The sequence below is a fragment of the Salvelinus namaycush genome, chromosome 16 (genome assembly GCF_016432855.1).
Source record: "Salvelinus namaycush isolate Seneca chromosome 16, SaNama_1.0, whole genome shotgun sequence".
In the NCBI taxonomy this organism is placed as follows: domain Eukaryota; kingdom Metazoa; phylum Chordata; class Actinopteri; order Salmoniformes; family Salmonidae; genus Salvelinus; species Salvelinus namaycush.
This window is the reverse complement of record NC_052322.1, coordinates 18,277,917-18,294,536: the sequence shown is the minus strand read 5'-3', so window position 1 is coordinate 18,294,536 and position 16,620 is coordinate 18,277,917. Positions and strand designations below refer to the sequence as shown.

The following is a 16,620-nucleotide window of genomic DNA, read 5'->3' as shown; positions in this document are numbered from 1 at the left end:
TACTGAAGCATGGCTGCATGGCCCCAGCTCAGTTCTATCCCCAGTCTGAGCATCAGCCTCAGCAGCTCCAGCTAACAGTGAAAGCTGGGTTGTGTGTGATGGCGCTATGATATACTGTCTTCTGCCTCATGACTCTCAGACACAGCTCAGATGTTTCAGTGAGAGAAAGATGGGGGAAAAGGAGGGAGTATATAGAGAAAGAGAGAGAGATACAGATGAGGGGAATATAGAGAGACAGGAGAGACGTCTGTCTGCCTTTCCACTCCACTGCCTGTCTGCCCTACCTACCCAGCCTGTCTGTCTGTGTATGTATGCCCCCTGCCCTGAGAACCCCTAACCCCCCCCCCCCCCCCTCACTCCCAGACACGTGTTCAGTGGAGGGGCACGGACCATGGAGGCAAACACAGACCAACCATGCTCACTGAGTCTCCTCATTGGTGCTCAGTGTGTGCCGTTGCCCTACCTCAAAAAGAGACGCTACACAGTCACTTACCCCTGTCTTTTACTCCTCAGACATCCCTTCTCACCTCTCTCTCATCCTCTCCAGGTCTTCCCGGTCTCCTGGGCTCTTTGTAAGGAAATTAGATGACTTTTCCGAGCTGTAATTCAGAGCGGGATTAGGAGGGTGATCCTGGTTTTGCTGATGTCTGTACAGACAGCTGGTCCTGTACACTGTTTCTGGGATGAAGGTTTTTATGGTGAAAGACTATGATAGTTGTTTTTCATTTGCTGACGTTGTACATAATAGACGATTCTAAGATGATATTTTTATAGACACACTATTCTGTTAAATCCTATTAATGAAGTTGTATCCTTGCCAGCCAAGAGGCACATTACAGTTGACTGTGACTGACTTAGCGATTGTGGCCGTAACGTTCCAGCGTGTCAGCACATGTAATCTTACAGAATGTCCCAGACAGCCTGGATTCATGATGACCACATCCTCTGCTGTGGGATGTACTGTGTGTACCTGGACCTGGCCTGGCCTACGTTGGTCCTGACACTGTTTATCCCAACCCTCCCACATCAAACCACATACTGGGCCTCTCTATACAGGATCATATCCCTTCCCGCAGTTTTTCTTCTCATCTGCTCTGTTTCTCTTTCCCTCTCTCCTTACTCTGTCACACTCCATTGTCAAAACACTAAACCTCATCCCACTTTGAAAGAAAACCCAACCCACTTCCTGCCCTTCCAACTTTTGTCTTTCTTTTTTCTCTCTCGCTCTCTCGCTTTCTTTCTGACGCCCTGTGGCTGAACAAGCACGAGATGGAGTTGCTATAGTTGCCTTTACACACACACACACACACACACACACACACACACACACACACACACACACACACACACACACACACACACACACACACACACACACACACACACACACACACACACACACACACACACACACAGACACACACACAAGCTGTGAGAGAGAGTGAATCAGCCGCCACTGAGCTGTGTGTCTTTATGGCTCATTGTGAATGCACTGTGCCTCACTCCATGACCCCTTCCTGTTTAACAGTCTTTACAGGGAGGGGTCTGGGGGGGGGGGGTATCTCCTCTCCACTGTCTGCCATGTCCCCCCGAGACAGTGAAAACACCTACTTGTGTTGGCCAGAGACCGTTAGCCAAACAACCCCCCTCCTCTCCCACATATGGACAAAGTTATTGAGGCGCGTATTGTGAGGGGAACAAAGAGAAGAGGACCACAGCAAGCCAGCGGTCAGAGGACAGAGGAGCAGACGGATTAAATCGACTCACTACTCCCCCCCTCTCCTCCTCCACTCCTCTCCTCTTTCAAAGAAAGAAAACAATTTCCTGGGATTGCGTCGGGCCAATCACTTATGTGGTCCTTACAGGGAAAGAGAGAGGTGGGGGGATATTTTTTAGAGAGAGAGTTGCCAGTCATGAAATAACAGGAAACCAGAGTTATATTGGGGGATGTGGACAGAGATTAGCAAACATTCAGTCAACCACACGGAGTCTGTGGTCTCTACATGAAAAGAAGAGAGTGAGGCTGAGAGAGGGCAAGGGAAGGAGTGTGGTGTCTTCTTGGTTTGTCTTCCAGCTGTTCAAAATAAGAGGGAGGAACACATACTCTACCTGTTTAGTGTGATGCTACTTTGACCTTCAACCTCATCCTGGAGTGTAGGATTGGCTTCAATAGTTCTCCCATCTTATTGTGAAGTTGAACTTTTTTTTAAATGTATCTGCTTATTGTATTTTGATAGCCCATACCATTTAAATGATTGCATTACCATATACTGGAACATGGTGATGTGTCAGAGGATGATACAGAGACAGAGAAAATGGTTTCAGTGTGCTGTTCCTGATTTCTTACCGGTTTGTCCTTTGGCTCATCACGATGTTTCCTATAGCCAGAACTAGACGTTACCTCACAAAAGAGATTTATAAGGAGGAAATGGTTGATCCCACAGGTAATACACTGATATACTCAGACACACACACATACACACAGGTTGCTGCCGAAGATCCCTATCGCTCCATGTCCTCATGAGTAGATCACAGGGAGCTGGGCTACAAGCAGGCTGGGTGGATGGGGAGAACTGCCACTACTCTCACCTCATTCTGGCTCAGGGCTCAGGGCTCAGGGCTCAGGGCTCAGGGCTCAGGGCTAGCTCAAGGTGTGTGTGTGGGTTGTGTGATCTACCTAGCGAGCATCAATCAGGAGCACCGGTACAGTTGTCCCCTTAGTCTCCTCCCCCCAGTCCCAGAAGGGCGTGCACACCTAAACCAAGGAGTGATTGATAAACCGAGGGCTCCACAGCCCTCACACTCCCTGGCTGGGCTGACGTGTATGCTCCCCAGCCCTCACACTCCCTGGCTGGGCTGACGTTTACGCTCCCCAGCCCTCACACTCCCTGGCTGGGATGGGCGCTGACCGGCAGTAATGCCCTAATGGTGCTGTCCTACATATTTGGGACACCGGTGTCTGCTGGCAATGCCCTGCACAGTCATCCACCCTCTGCTGCAGGGTGAGAGTGGAAGGGGTGAGAAAGAAGAGGAGAGGAGGGGTGAGGAGAGAGAAGAGGGGGTGAGGAGGAGGAGGAGAGGAGGGACTAGGGGAGCGGAAGGGGTAAGGAGAGAGCAGCAGGAAGAAGGAGAGGAGGGGGTGAGGAAGCAGATAGGAGGGGAGGGAGTAAGGAGAGGGGGAGAGGATCAGCCCAAGGCTTCCTTCCACTAACCACTTCACTCCTTTTCTAGTCAGTAAGGGTAAAGTATTTCTCCCCATCTCCTTCCTCCTTTCTCTTCACCTCTCTCTCTCGCTCTCTCTCCAACCCCCTTCTCATCTCTTCCCCCTCCCCTTTCTCTACCACTCTCAATCTCCCCCCCATCTCCTTTCCCCCTTCTTTGAGTGTGCTCTGTGGTCTTCAATCTGTCATGGTAATTTTGTCTGATGATAATGATGATCAGTGTGTGTGTGTGTGTGTCTAACTGCAGCACTAGAGCCTAATGAACAGACTGACAAAGGGAATGATGAACTGTCAGAGGAACTCATCATGAATTCTCCTCACCAAATAATGAGTGCTCCCTCGACACACTGTGCGTGTGTGTGTGTGTGTGTGTGTCTGCGCGTGTTGGTGCGTGTGTGTGTCAGCTACCCATGCATACCCCTGGAGATTTCAAACTGCCATCCAAAGTTTCACCAGATTGTCCATGGCATTTATTCTAGATCATATGCCTCCATTGTAGATATATTGGTTGGCCCCTACATTTACTCTGTTATTAAGAGAGAGATTATTTTTGTTGTGCTTTATATAGGCTATTATAAACTGTGTGGTTCCAGCCCAGAATGCTGATTGGCTGACAGCCGTATACCACGGGTATGACAAAACATGTATTTTTACTGCTCTAATTACGTTGGTAACCAGTTTATAATAGCAATAAGGCACCTCGGGGGTTTGTGGTATATTTTTGTATTTTATTTAACCTTTATTTAACTAGGCAAGTCAGTTAAGAACAAATTGTTATTTACAATGACGGCCTACCAAAAGGTAAAAGGCCTCCTGCGGGGACGGGGGCTGGGATTAAAAACAAAAATAAATGAAATAAAAATATAGGACAAAACACACACACAGCACGACAAGAGAGACAACACAACACTACATAAAGAGAGACCTACGACATCAACATAGCATGGCAGCAGCACAAAACAGGGTACAAACATTATTGGGCACAGTCAACAGCTCAAAGGGCAAGAAGTTAGAGACAACAATACATCACACAAAGCAGCCACAACTGTCAGTAAGTGTCCATGATTGAGTCTTTGAATGAAGAGATTGAGATAAAACTGTTCAGTTTGAGTGTTTGTTGCAGCTCGTTCTAGTCGCTAGCTGCAGCAAACTGAAAAGAGGAGCGACCCAGGGATGTGTGTGCTTTGGGGACCTTTAACAGAATGTGACTGGCAGAACAGGTGTTGTATGTGGAGAATGAGGGCTGTAGTAGGTATCTCAGATAGAGGGGAGTGTGGCCTAAGAGGGTTTTATAAATAAATATCAACCAGTGGGTCTTGCGACGGGTATACAGAGATGACCAGTTTACAGAGGAGTATAGAGTGCAGTGATGTGTCCTATAAGGAGCATTGGTGGCAAATCTGATGGCCGAATGGTAAAGAACATTTAGCCGCTCGAGAGCACCCTTACCTGCTGATTTCAGGGTTAGTTTGGCAGCTGGGGTGAAAGAGGAGTGACTACAAGAGGAAACCAAGTCTAGATTTAACTTTAGTCTGCAGCTTTGATATGTGCTGAGAGAAGGACAGTGTACCATCTAGCCATACTCCCAAGTACTTGTATGAGGTGACTACCTCAAGCTCTAAACCCTCAAAGGTAGTAATCACACCTGTGGGGAGAGGGGCATTCTTCTTACCAAACCACATGACCTTTGTTTTGGAGGTGTTCAGAACAGGGTTAAGGGCAGAGAAAGATTGTTGGACACTAAGACAGCTTTGTTGTAGAGCATTTAACACAAACTCCGGGGAGGGGCCAGCGGAGTATAAGCTGATAAGACTGTATCATCTGCATATAAATGGACTCTTAGCCGTGGTATATTGGTCATATACCACACCCCCTCGTGCCTTGTTGCCTTATTGCTTAATTATACAATGGGTGGTTTGGAATTCCCATTGTTAAACTCTATCTGCCCATGATATACTAGACAGCATACACATGGCCAGTACATTCATAAAAAGTGCCATCGTTTATGTGGTTACCTAGCAATGCATTACTTCAACTTTTACAGATCCACTGTCTGTCTCATCTGCACAGTCATGCAATTTTCATCTAGACATTGTCCGACATTTGCATCATTGTTGCGATATTAAAATTCGATCTCCAGTGTCCCATAATAGTGTCAGGAGTCGGGACGAGACAGACAGACAGCTTTTCTCAGGCAGTCGAAGCCATATGGGTGTTCACTCACTGCTCTAGAATGTAGAGAAAAACTTGCCAATTCAAGAGGGTTCTATGAAATGAATGTCAAAATGTAGTTTTCTTTGCCCTATGTCATTATAAATCACATATAATGAATCATTCAATTGTTCTCCACAATATTAGAACCTTAACAGACAGTAGTTGTACGTGACAGTGTTGATGAAATAAGAATGGTAATTTGCTGTGACCATTGCTAGTTTAGATGGTTGTATCTCTTCCATATTTGGCGTTGGGAGGTGGTACCATGTGGAGGTGTTGCCGCGAGTTGGACCAATCAAAATCAACTTGATACCCTTGTCATTTTCATCTGCAGATCCTTGGCTTTCATTGGCTATATTGGTGATCAATCTATGTTGAGAGGGGCACAATAAAAACAGCAACAGATTGTCTTCGTCCGTCTCTTAGCTGTGTTAATAAATATATATTTAGTCCCTATTTTGTTTTGTATTGCGTGTTTTTGTATTAGGTGTAGAATACAGATGCGCACAGTCTCATTGTGATGTGGTTATGTGCCCTGAGGTAGAGTGTTGTTGCTGTGTGACTGTATATGAGTGGAATATATTTGTCTGTAGGCTCACCTTACTGAGACGTGAGACATCCACTACATACTCCTGCCTGGCCTGACCCTGCCTGACCCTCCTCCAGCCTGACCTGGCTCTGTTTTTCCTGGCAGATAGCCCTCATGCTGACCACTACACTATACTCTCTCTCACACACCAGGAATGTTCTTCCTGCCACGGCCCGCCAAGCCCCCGTTACCTCCTGCCTGAGCCTCTCTCTCTTTTTCTCTCACTCCTTCCCAATACTCTACCTCTTTTAACCCCTCTGTCCTGCACTGGTACAGTAGGTGATGAGATAGATATTAAATACGTGCTTAGCTCTACCTCTTATCCTTAGAGTGTGTTCTGGCCAGAGACAACAACACTTTTGCTCCAAGCGTCCCAACATATCACTTTCTGTGGCGTGGCGGCTGTAGAGGCTGCGCAAGGACGTGTGATGTTACCATCAGCGCCACCTCCCTCCCTGTCCAACTTGCCCTGCCTGTCTTGCCGCCACATTTCAATCACCACCCTGACTTGTCCTCCCCTGTCTGTCTGTCTGTCTGTCTGTCTGTCTGTCAACAGAATGATGGAAGGTGTCTGACTCTGACTGCCTCAGTCTTTAGTTTAACACCCTGGGCCAGGAGAAGATGGAAGGGGATCATTGTTTATCCTCCCTAACCCCTGCCTCTAACCCCTGCCTCTATCCTGCCTCTAACATCCCACCACACTCTCTCTCTACCCCTTTCTCTCTCTTCCTTCTCCCCCCTCTCCCTCTCTATTTACCACTTCTCTCTCTACCCCCCCCCCCCCTCTCCACCCCCCTTTTCTCTTGCTCTCTCCCCCCCCCCCCCCTCTCTCGCTCTCTTTCTGGGCCAGACGGATGCACGGAAATAATCTGTTTTAATGCTGTCCCTACCTTTGTTGCAAATGTCCATTCATTTTATTTATTTTACAAAGCGGTGGTGATCTGTTCGCTTTTATGTTCTGTCTGGGCTGAGGTGTGTGTGTGCGTGCGTGCGCCCGTGCGAGCGTGTGAGTATGTCCGTTCATGTGTGTGCGTCTGTGTGTGCATCCATGTGTGCGTGTGACCATGTGTGTATTTATGACCCTCCCCCAGTTCCTCCGGTGTATAGTGTGTGTGTGTGTATGCTAATACAAGGCTGACATTTAAAGCAGTGTGATGTGTCCTGGCATTAGCATACTTCATAGGGAAGTCTCCTGCTTCAGGAGAGAAAGAGGTTTTTACAGCACATGGTATGATTGATGCAAAGCTTCAGTAGACCATTTTATGGAAATTCATGGACCATACTGGAATCTTTACGGCATAACCTACACAAATACAGTGGCAAGAGTATGTGATCCCTTTGGAAATACCTGGATTTCTGCATAAATTGGTCATAACATTTGATCTGATCTTCATCTAGGTCACAACAATAGACAAACACAGTCTGCTTAAACTAATAACACAAAAACAATTATATTTTTTCATTATATGTCTTTATGTAAATATTCACAGTGCAGGATGGAAAAGGTATGTGAACCCTTGGATTTAATAACTGGTTGACCCTCCTTTGCCAGCAACAAGCTCAACCAAACGTTTTCTGTAGTTGCGGATCAGACCTGCACAACGGTCACTAGGAATTTTGGGCCATTCCTCTTTACAAAACTCTTTCAGTTCAGCAATATTCTTGGGATGTCTGGTTTGAACTGTTCTCTAGAGGTCATGCCACAGCATCTCAATCTGGTTGAGGTTGGGACTCTTCAGAAGGCGTATTTTCTTCTGTTGAAGCCATTCTGTTGTTGATTTACTTCTGTGTTTTGCGTCGTTGTCCTGTTGCATCACCCAACTTCTGTTGAGCTTCAATTGGCGGACAGATAGCCTTACATTCTCCTGCAAAATGTCTTGATAAACTTGGGAATTCATTTTTCCTTCGATGATAGCAAGCTGTCCAGGCCCTGAGACAGCAAAGCAGCTCCAAACCATGATGCTCCCTCCACCATACTTTAAAGTTGGGATGAAGGTTTTGATGTTGGTGTGCTGTGCCTTTTTTCTCCACACATAGTGTTGTGTGTTCCTTCCAAACAACTCAACTTTAGTTTCATCTGTCCACAGAATATTTTTCCAGTAGCGCTGTGGAACATCCAGGTGGACTTTTGCAAACTTCAGACGTGCAGCAATGTTTTTATTGGAGAGCAGTGGCTTCTTCCGTGGTGTCCTCCTATGAACGCCATTCTTGTTTAGAGTTTTGCATATCGTAGACTCGTCAACAGAGATGTTAGCATGTTCCAGAGATTTCTGTAAGTCTTTAGCTGACAGTCTAGGATTCTTCTTAACCTCATTGAGCATTCTGCACTGTGCTCTTGCAGTCATCTTTGCAGGATGGCCACTCCAAGAGAGAGTAGCAACAGGGCTGAACTTTCTCCATTTATAGACAATTTGTCTTACCGTGGACTGATGAGGTATTTTTGTAACCCTTTCCAGCTTTATGCAAGTCAACAATTCTTAATCTTAGGTCTTCTGAGATCTCTTTTGTTCAAGGCATGGTTCACATCAGGCAATGCTTCTTGTGAATAGCAAACTCATATTTTGTGAGTGTTTTTTATAGGGCAAGGCAGCTCTAACCAACATCTCGTCTCATTGATTGGACTCCAGGTTAGCTGACGCCTGACTCCAATTAGCTTTTGGAGAAATCATTAGACTAGGGGTTCACATACTTTTCCCAACCTACACTGTGAATGTTTAAATGATGTATTCAATATAGACAATAAAAATACAATTATTTGTGTGTTATTAGTTTAAGCACACTATTTTTGTCTGTTGTTGTGACTTAGATGAAGATCAGATCAAATTTGATGGCCAATTTATGCAGAAATCCAGGTAATTCCAAAGGGTTCACATACTTTTTCTTGCAACTGTGTAACAGTATAACTTTAAACCGTCCCCTCGCCCCGACACGGGCGCGAACCAGGGACCTTCTGCACACATCAACAACAGTCGCCCACGAAGCATCGTTACCCATCGCGCCACAAAGGTCGCGGCCCTTGCAGAGCAAGGGGCAACACTACTAATAGGTTTCAGAGCAAGTGACGTAACTGATTGAAACGCTACTAGCGCGTACCCGCTAACTAGCTAGCCATTTCACATCCGTTACACTCACCCCCCTTTCAACCTCTTCCTTTTCCGCAGCAACCAGTGATCCGGGTCAACAGCATCAATGTAACAGTATAACTTTAAACCGTCCCCTCGCCCCGACACGGGCGCGAACCAGGGAACCTCTGCACACATCAACAACTGACACCCACGAAGCATCGTTACCCATCGCTCCACAAAAGCCGCGGCCCTTGCAGAGCAAGGGGCAACACTACATCTAGGTTTCAGAGCAAGTGACGTAACTGATTGAAACGCTACTAGCGCGTACCCGCTAACTAGCTAGCCATTTCACATCCGTTACAACTGCATGCAGAGTACACACACCTTTCGACCAACTCTGACCTGGTGTGTGCCGCTCATGTATTCTGCATACGCCAGCATTTTCTGCTTGAGCCTTTAGAGCATGCTGTCTGAATTATGACCTAGAGAGAGAGGGAGAGAGAGAGAGAGAGGATGATGATAGTCTGTCACAAGCACATCTCTAGACGTCTAACCCAATCAACGTTTCTGTGGTCAAATGGAAGGAGGTGATGTGCTTTGCATAACTTACTGCGTCTTGTTGTGTATCTGTCGGAATGTACTGTACAATGTGCAGCACACACACACTCCACACAGCTGCAGTGTGTACAGTTCACCCCCTGGACTGTGGCTGTGTGTGATCATAGACCTTGGGAGGCAGATAGTAAACGGCAGTACAGATGTGGAGGTCATAATATGCCGACAGCAACCCTTGTGTCATCTCTCCGCGTCTGTACACACTGTAATTACCTGGCTGCTGATGAATAAGCCTTTTTATTAAGTTAGTGACTAGCCGCTGCAATACGTTTCGTATCTAAAGCATACATAAAGAGTACACGCTTGCTTTCGTGTAGAGATTGTAAATGGGCGCAGCCTATGTAATGAATTAGAGTGTGTCTGAGAGGTCATAAAGCTGTCCTCAGTCCATAGTCACCTTCCCTCTGTGCAATGTCTCTGACACCACAGCAGCTAGCTATGAATCAACGGTCATTCCCTAGCTTCCATAGCCATGATCCGACACAGTCTGCTGGTGATGCGTTGGTGTGTGTATGTTTTTGCGGGGCATGTGCTGTTAGCTTATGCCCCTGTAGAGCAGCAAACGCCCCGTGGGGTCTGCAGAGCTTGTAGCCCGTCGTGTAAATTGTCTGTTAGTGGTATTAGACGGTTTAATAAAGTGTAAGTAATCCGATACTAGACTGTTTGTTTACTTACTACAAGTAATCTCTTTCTGGCCAGGACACTGTTAAGGCTCAGATTTTGAAATGATGTGTGTGTGTGTGTGTGTGTGTGTGTGTGTGTGTGTGTGTGTGTGTGTGTGTGTGTGTGTGTGTGTGTGTGTGTGTGTGTGTGTGTGTGTGTGTCTATGTATGGGTGTGTGTCTGTATTTGTGTCTGTGTGCGTGTGTGTGTGTGTCTGTATCTATGTGTGTGTGTGTGTGTGTGTGTGTGTGTGTGTGTGTGTGTGTGTGTGTGTGTGTGTGTGTGTGTGTGTGTGTGTGTGTGTGTGTGTGTGTGTGTGTGTGTGTGTGTGTGTGTGTGTGTCTGTGTGTGTCTGTGTCTCTGTGTGTGTCTGTGTCTCTGTGTCTGTGTGTGCGTGTGTGTATCTATGTGTGGGTGTGTGTCTGTGTGCGTGTGTGTATCTATGTGTGGGTGTGTATTTGTGTTTTGTGGGTGTGTGTACAGAGGTGAACCAGGGGTTTCTCCCCGCTCTAACCCCTGTCATCATCCTGCCCACTGGGGGATCTATGTTTAATTACTCAGTGGCTCATTTGTATAACCTTCATTAATATCTTAGTTGACAAGGAGGAATGGAAGATGACACTTGGCTGAGTCGGGCAGGTACTCATAGGTCCAGATATGTTGTCTCAGGTTAGGCGCTGTGTTATGATTGTGTTAGGTGTAGGCAGGATATGACTTAGTGATGGTGGAAAAAATCTATACAGTTACATATTGGATATTATTTTTGATGAAATATCGTATCGTTTTGTAAATATCGCAATATCTAGTTGGCAGTACCTGGACCAAAACTCCAGGTTTTTCCTTCATACAGTGGCTTGCGAAAGTATTCACCCCCCTTGGCATTTTTCCATTTTTTTTTATTTACAACCTGGAATTAAAATAGATTTTTGGGGGGTTTGTATCATTTGATTTACATGCCTATCACTTTGAAGATGCAAAATATTTTTTCTTGTGAAACAAACAAGAAATAACACAAAAAACTGAAAACTTGACTATTCACCCCCCCAAAGTCAATACTTTGTAGAGCCACCTTTTGCAACAATTACAGCTGCAAGTCTCTTGGGGTATGTTTCTATAAGCTTGGCACATCTAGCCACTGGGATTTTGCCTGTTCTTCAAGGCAAAAACTGCTCCAGCTCCTTCAAGTCGGATGGGTTCCGCTGGTGTACAGCAATATTTAAGTCATACCACAGATTCTCAATTGGATTGAGGTCTGGGCTTTGACTAGGCCTTTCCAATACATTTAAATGTTTCCCTTTAAACCACTCAAGTGTTGCTTTAGCAGTATGCTTAGGGTCATTGTCCTGCTGGAAGGTGAACCTCGGTCCCAGTCTCAAATCTCTGGAAGACTGAAACAGGTTTCCCTCAAGATTTTCCCTGTATTTAGCGCCATCCATCATTCCTTCAATTCTGACCAGTTTCCCAGTCCCTGCCGATGAAAAATAGAGGGGGTAGAGTTCTCGGGGTGATGAGAGGTGTTGGGTTTTGGGTTTGTGCCAGACATAGCGTTTTCCTTGATGGCCAAAAAGCTCAATTTTAGTCTCATCTGACCAGAGTACCTTCTTCCATATGTTTGGGGAGTCTCCCACATGCCTTTTGGCAAACACCAAACGTGTTTGCTTATTTTTTTCTTTAAGCAATGGCTTTTTTCTGGCCACTTTTCAGTAAAGCCCAGCTCTGTGGAGTGTATGGCTTAAAGTGGTCCTATGGACAGATACACCAATCTCCACTGTGGGGCTTTGCAGCTCCTTCAGGGTAATCTTTGGCCTCTTTGTTGCCTCTCTGATTAATGCCCTCCTTGCCTGGTCTGTGAGTTTTGGTGGGCAGCCCTCTCTTGGCAGGTCTGTTGTGGTGCCATATTCTTTCCATTTAAAAAAAAAAGATTTAATGGTGCTCAGTGGGATGTTCAAAGTTTCTGATAGTTTTTTATAACCCAACCCTGATCTGTATTTCTCCACAACTTTGTCCCTGACATGTTTGGAGAGCTCCTTGGTCTTCATGGTGCCCCTTGCTTACTGGTGTTGCTGTCACGACTTCTGCCGAAGTCGTTGCCTCTCCTTGTTCGGGCGGTGTTCGGCGGTCGACGTCACCGGTCTTCTAGCCATCATCGATCCATTTTTCATTTTCCATTGGTTTTGTCTTGTCTTCCCACACACCTGTTTTCAATCCCATCCATTACCTCTTGTGTATTTAACCCTCTGTTTCCCCTCATGTCTTTGTCAGAGATTGTTTCTTGTTAGTATTGTTTTTATGTGTATAGGTGCGCGACGGGTCTTCGTACCCATATTTGTTTGTTCGTTTCTTATTTAGTGTTATGGAGCATGTATTTGGACTTTCATTAAAAGACTCCATTTTACACTCCGTTTGACTCTCCTGCGCCTGACTTCCCTGCCACCTATACACACGACTCTGACAGTTGCAGACTCTTGGGCCTTTCGGAACAGGTGTATATATACTGAGATCATGTGACACTTAGATTGCACACAGGTGGACTTTGTTTAACTAATTATGTGACTTCTGAAGGTAATTAGTTGCACCAGGTCTTATTTAGGGGCTTCATAGCAAAGGGGGGTGAATACATATGCACACACCACTTTTCTGTTTTCTTTTTATTTTATTTTTTTAAACAAGTACTTTTTTTCATTTCACTTCACCAATTTGGACTATTTTGTGTATGTCCATCACATGAAATCCAAATAAAAATCCATTTAAATTGCAGGTTATAATGCAACAAAATAGGGAAAACGCCAAGGGGGATGAATACTTTTGCAAGGCACTGTAGCTTGTTGTCCATCTACTTGTATTTCAATGACTGATCAAAACTCGTTTTCTCATAGCTCTCTTGTCCCTCTGCAGCAGACATATGGTGAGCAATTTATTTGGAACATCAAATCTCAACAAAATCACAGTATCGAATCGCAATACATGTAGAATCGTGAGAATTGCAATACATATCGTATCGTCACCTTTGTATCGTCAGGTCCCTTGGCAATTCCCAGCCCTAGTGTGATTTGAGTGTGCGGTGATATATACAGACAGTATATAGTTCAATAGTCCATATATGCTAAACCCACCCATATCAATCGGGTTTCAAGAGCATGATCCTCAATATCGGTTTATGCAGGAATATTGATCTGTGAGGAAGCACATGCAATCCACACACACACACACACACACACACACACACACACACACACACACACACACACACACACACACACACACACACACACACACACAGACACACACACACACACACACACACACACACACACACCGGAGCAAGGAAACAGCGGGGTGTGAATAGCAGGGTTAACTCGAGGTCTGATCCAACATATCCTGTTTGGATTCTCATACAGCAGCATCAGACTGCATCCCTAATGGCACCCCAGTCCCTATTTAGTGCACATACTTTTGAAAGGGGCCCATAGAGCTTTAGCAAAAAAGTAGTGCACTATGTAGGGAGTAGGGGGCCAGTTGGGATGTAATCACAGTGTTTGTGCTGGAACGACCCTGCTGAACAGAAACACAACACACTCAGTCAGCCAGTCAGTCAGTCAGTCAGTCAGTCTGTCTAATAGAATGTATTCACCAGGGATTGGGAACGCGTAACAACCCAATAACCCATGAAGAACACAACACAGCCTTTTGACTTCCTGATCAGAATGCTAATATCCATTAGCTCAAGAGAAGAGACACAATATATTGGTGACTTAGCATGTTCTGTACACCGGACAGGATAACTAATGGCGTCACTGCTAACCACAACACTACACACACTTGCTCTGAATACCCTGTCGCTCTCGTGCCGGAGGGGAGGCGGGTTGCAATGGTAACATACCCCTCGTCCAGCGGCTCCGGGGTTGTGGCCTGCTTTTCTTTTTAGGAGGGAGTTCAGTGTGGGGTTCAATGAGTACAGTGTGTTCACCCCCCCCCTCTTATGTGTGGTGTCTTTGACTGGGCACTGTCTTTGTGAATAGACCGGAGGCAAAGGAGACTCTCTCCCCCTAAACACTCTCCCCCCATCTATGTGTCTGTCTTGGACAAGGAGACAGAGAGTGGCCGGTCCTATAGGGTTTGGACAGGCCAACGGGACTCTTTCAACTTAACTCTCCCCTCCCTCTTTTGTCTGAGAGAGGGAGGGGCAATGGACCAGCTGCACTGGCTGGTCCATTGCCTTTGCTTGGATAAATCCCAGGCCTGCTCAGAGCAGAGCAGATCTGACAGGTCCAGGCAGGCGAGGCTGGGTCAGTCGTATCAGATGGCCTGTAGAGATGGAAGAGCTGGCTGCTTCCTGGGAGCCCTGTCTGGCCTTATCTCAGCCTGGAGTCCCACTGCAGAGATGACCACTCTCTCTCTTTCTGATATTCTCCCTCTCCGTCTCCCTCCGTCCCTCCTTTTCTCCTATCCTCTATCCTCCTCATCCCCTCACAGATGTCCTATAAATCACAGGGCAGTCTACATGGCTAGCTGCAGTCTGTTGGCGTCCCCCCCCCAGCCTGCAGTGATGAATATATTACCCTTCCTGGCTTTGAACTGGGTTCCCCTAAAAATGTCTTTTGTGGATTTGTGAGTAGTGAGGTTGTTTCAGAGCCCCTCCCCCTTCTTTCTCTCAACTGTGGTCTGAACATACATGGCCGGTCTAAATACACACACACACGTTCACGCACATGTTCGCACACACACACACACACACACACACACACACACACACACACACACACACACACACACACACACACACACACACACAGACACACACACACACATATTACCATGATGTCTCTGTGGAGGACAGACAGGGTGTTAGGTCTGTCTTAACGCTCTGACGCTATTTGACCCCCCAGTGGTTCTGGAGACCATAAAACATCTTTATAGACCTGGACTAATGAGATTAGGCTGTGTGTGTGTGTGTGTGTGTGTGTGTGTGTGTGTGTGTGTGTGTGTGTGTGTGTGTGTGTGTGTGTGTGTGTGTGTGTGTGTGTGTGTGTGTGTGTGTGTGTGTGTGTGTGTGTGACTGCGTGCGTGCGTGTGTGTGTGTGACTGCGTGCGTGCATGTATGTGGAGAAGAGAATCTCGTTACGTAGAAATCCCAAAACGTCTGTGTATGGTGCCACTCGGGTGCCTCTGCAGCAAAGCAGGGGGTTATGGGTTGGGAGCTCAGCCAGGTCTGTAGGTTATTATGGCTGTCTCTCCTCTTAATTTCTTCATAGCAATAGACACACACACACACACACACACACACACACACACACACACACACACACACACACACACACACACACACACACACACACACACACACACACACACACACACACACACACACACACACACACAGATCTCTACTCTACTTATTTTAGAGAGAGCTAGACATACAGCGGAACAGAGAGTTGTAATTATCCAGGGCCTCTTAAATGTAGCCAGTGAGAGGTCAAAGGTTATGACATCCCCCTCTCGCCACGCCCCCAGTGGAGCTTGGAGCATGGGAGAGGGAGCCCAGGGGTGGAAGGCTAGAAGCTAGGGGGGAGAGTGAGAGCGCTCCTGACCCCCGTTAGGGTGTTGCTTCCCTCACTCCTTCCAGCCCTACTCTCTGACCCTTCTCTCCCCAGCCATCTCTCTCTCTCTCATTCCTCCCTATCTCGCTTCCCCCTCGCTTTCCTTTCTATCTTTCCCATCCTCTGCTCTCCTTTAAAGTAAAAGCGCTCTGTTCTCTCCCTCTTTCCCTCACTCTCTCTGTCTCTGCCCTGTTCTCCATGACTGTCCCTCTTTCCCCTCTCTTTCTAACCCCCCTTCAGGCTCTAGTCACCTCAGGTCTCCAGTCTGCAGCATGGCTGCTGTCAGGCCTAATGGGCAGCAGACAACGTGTCAGGAAGGAGCTGCTGCTACTAATGTGTGCCTGATAAAGACAGCATAGCATGCCACAGCTTTATAGTGATATAATACATGAATCTATATAAGGATCACTCACCCCTGACTAATATCATAGCCTCAGCCGTGTCAAGTGCAACATGGACCATATAATGCAGGTCAGAGACAGGAGGTTTGATGATATACATTATAACTGTAATACATTATCTTAGTTCAGGTATATGTTCTTATTTTAGGATAGCGCTCACTGTATTTTCTCTTCTCACTATTACCTGACAGTGGAGAGGGTCAAAAGCTTCAAGTTCCTCAGCGAGCACATCACTGACGACCTGAAATGGTCCCTT

At 46.4% G+C, this 16,620-nt stretch overlaps 1 protein-coding gene across 4 annotated transcripts in view; it reads left to right on the top strand.

Moving 5' to 3' along the window:
* The window catches only part of LOC120060669 (plexin-A2-like), a 265,104-nt gene that overhangs the window by 58,534 nt on the left and 189,950 nt on the right, over positions 1 to 16,620 (top strand). The window lies entirely within an intron of this gene.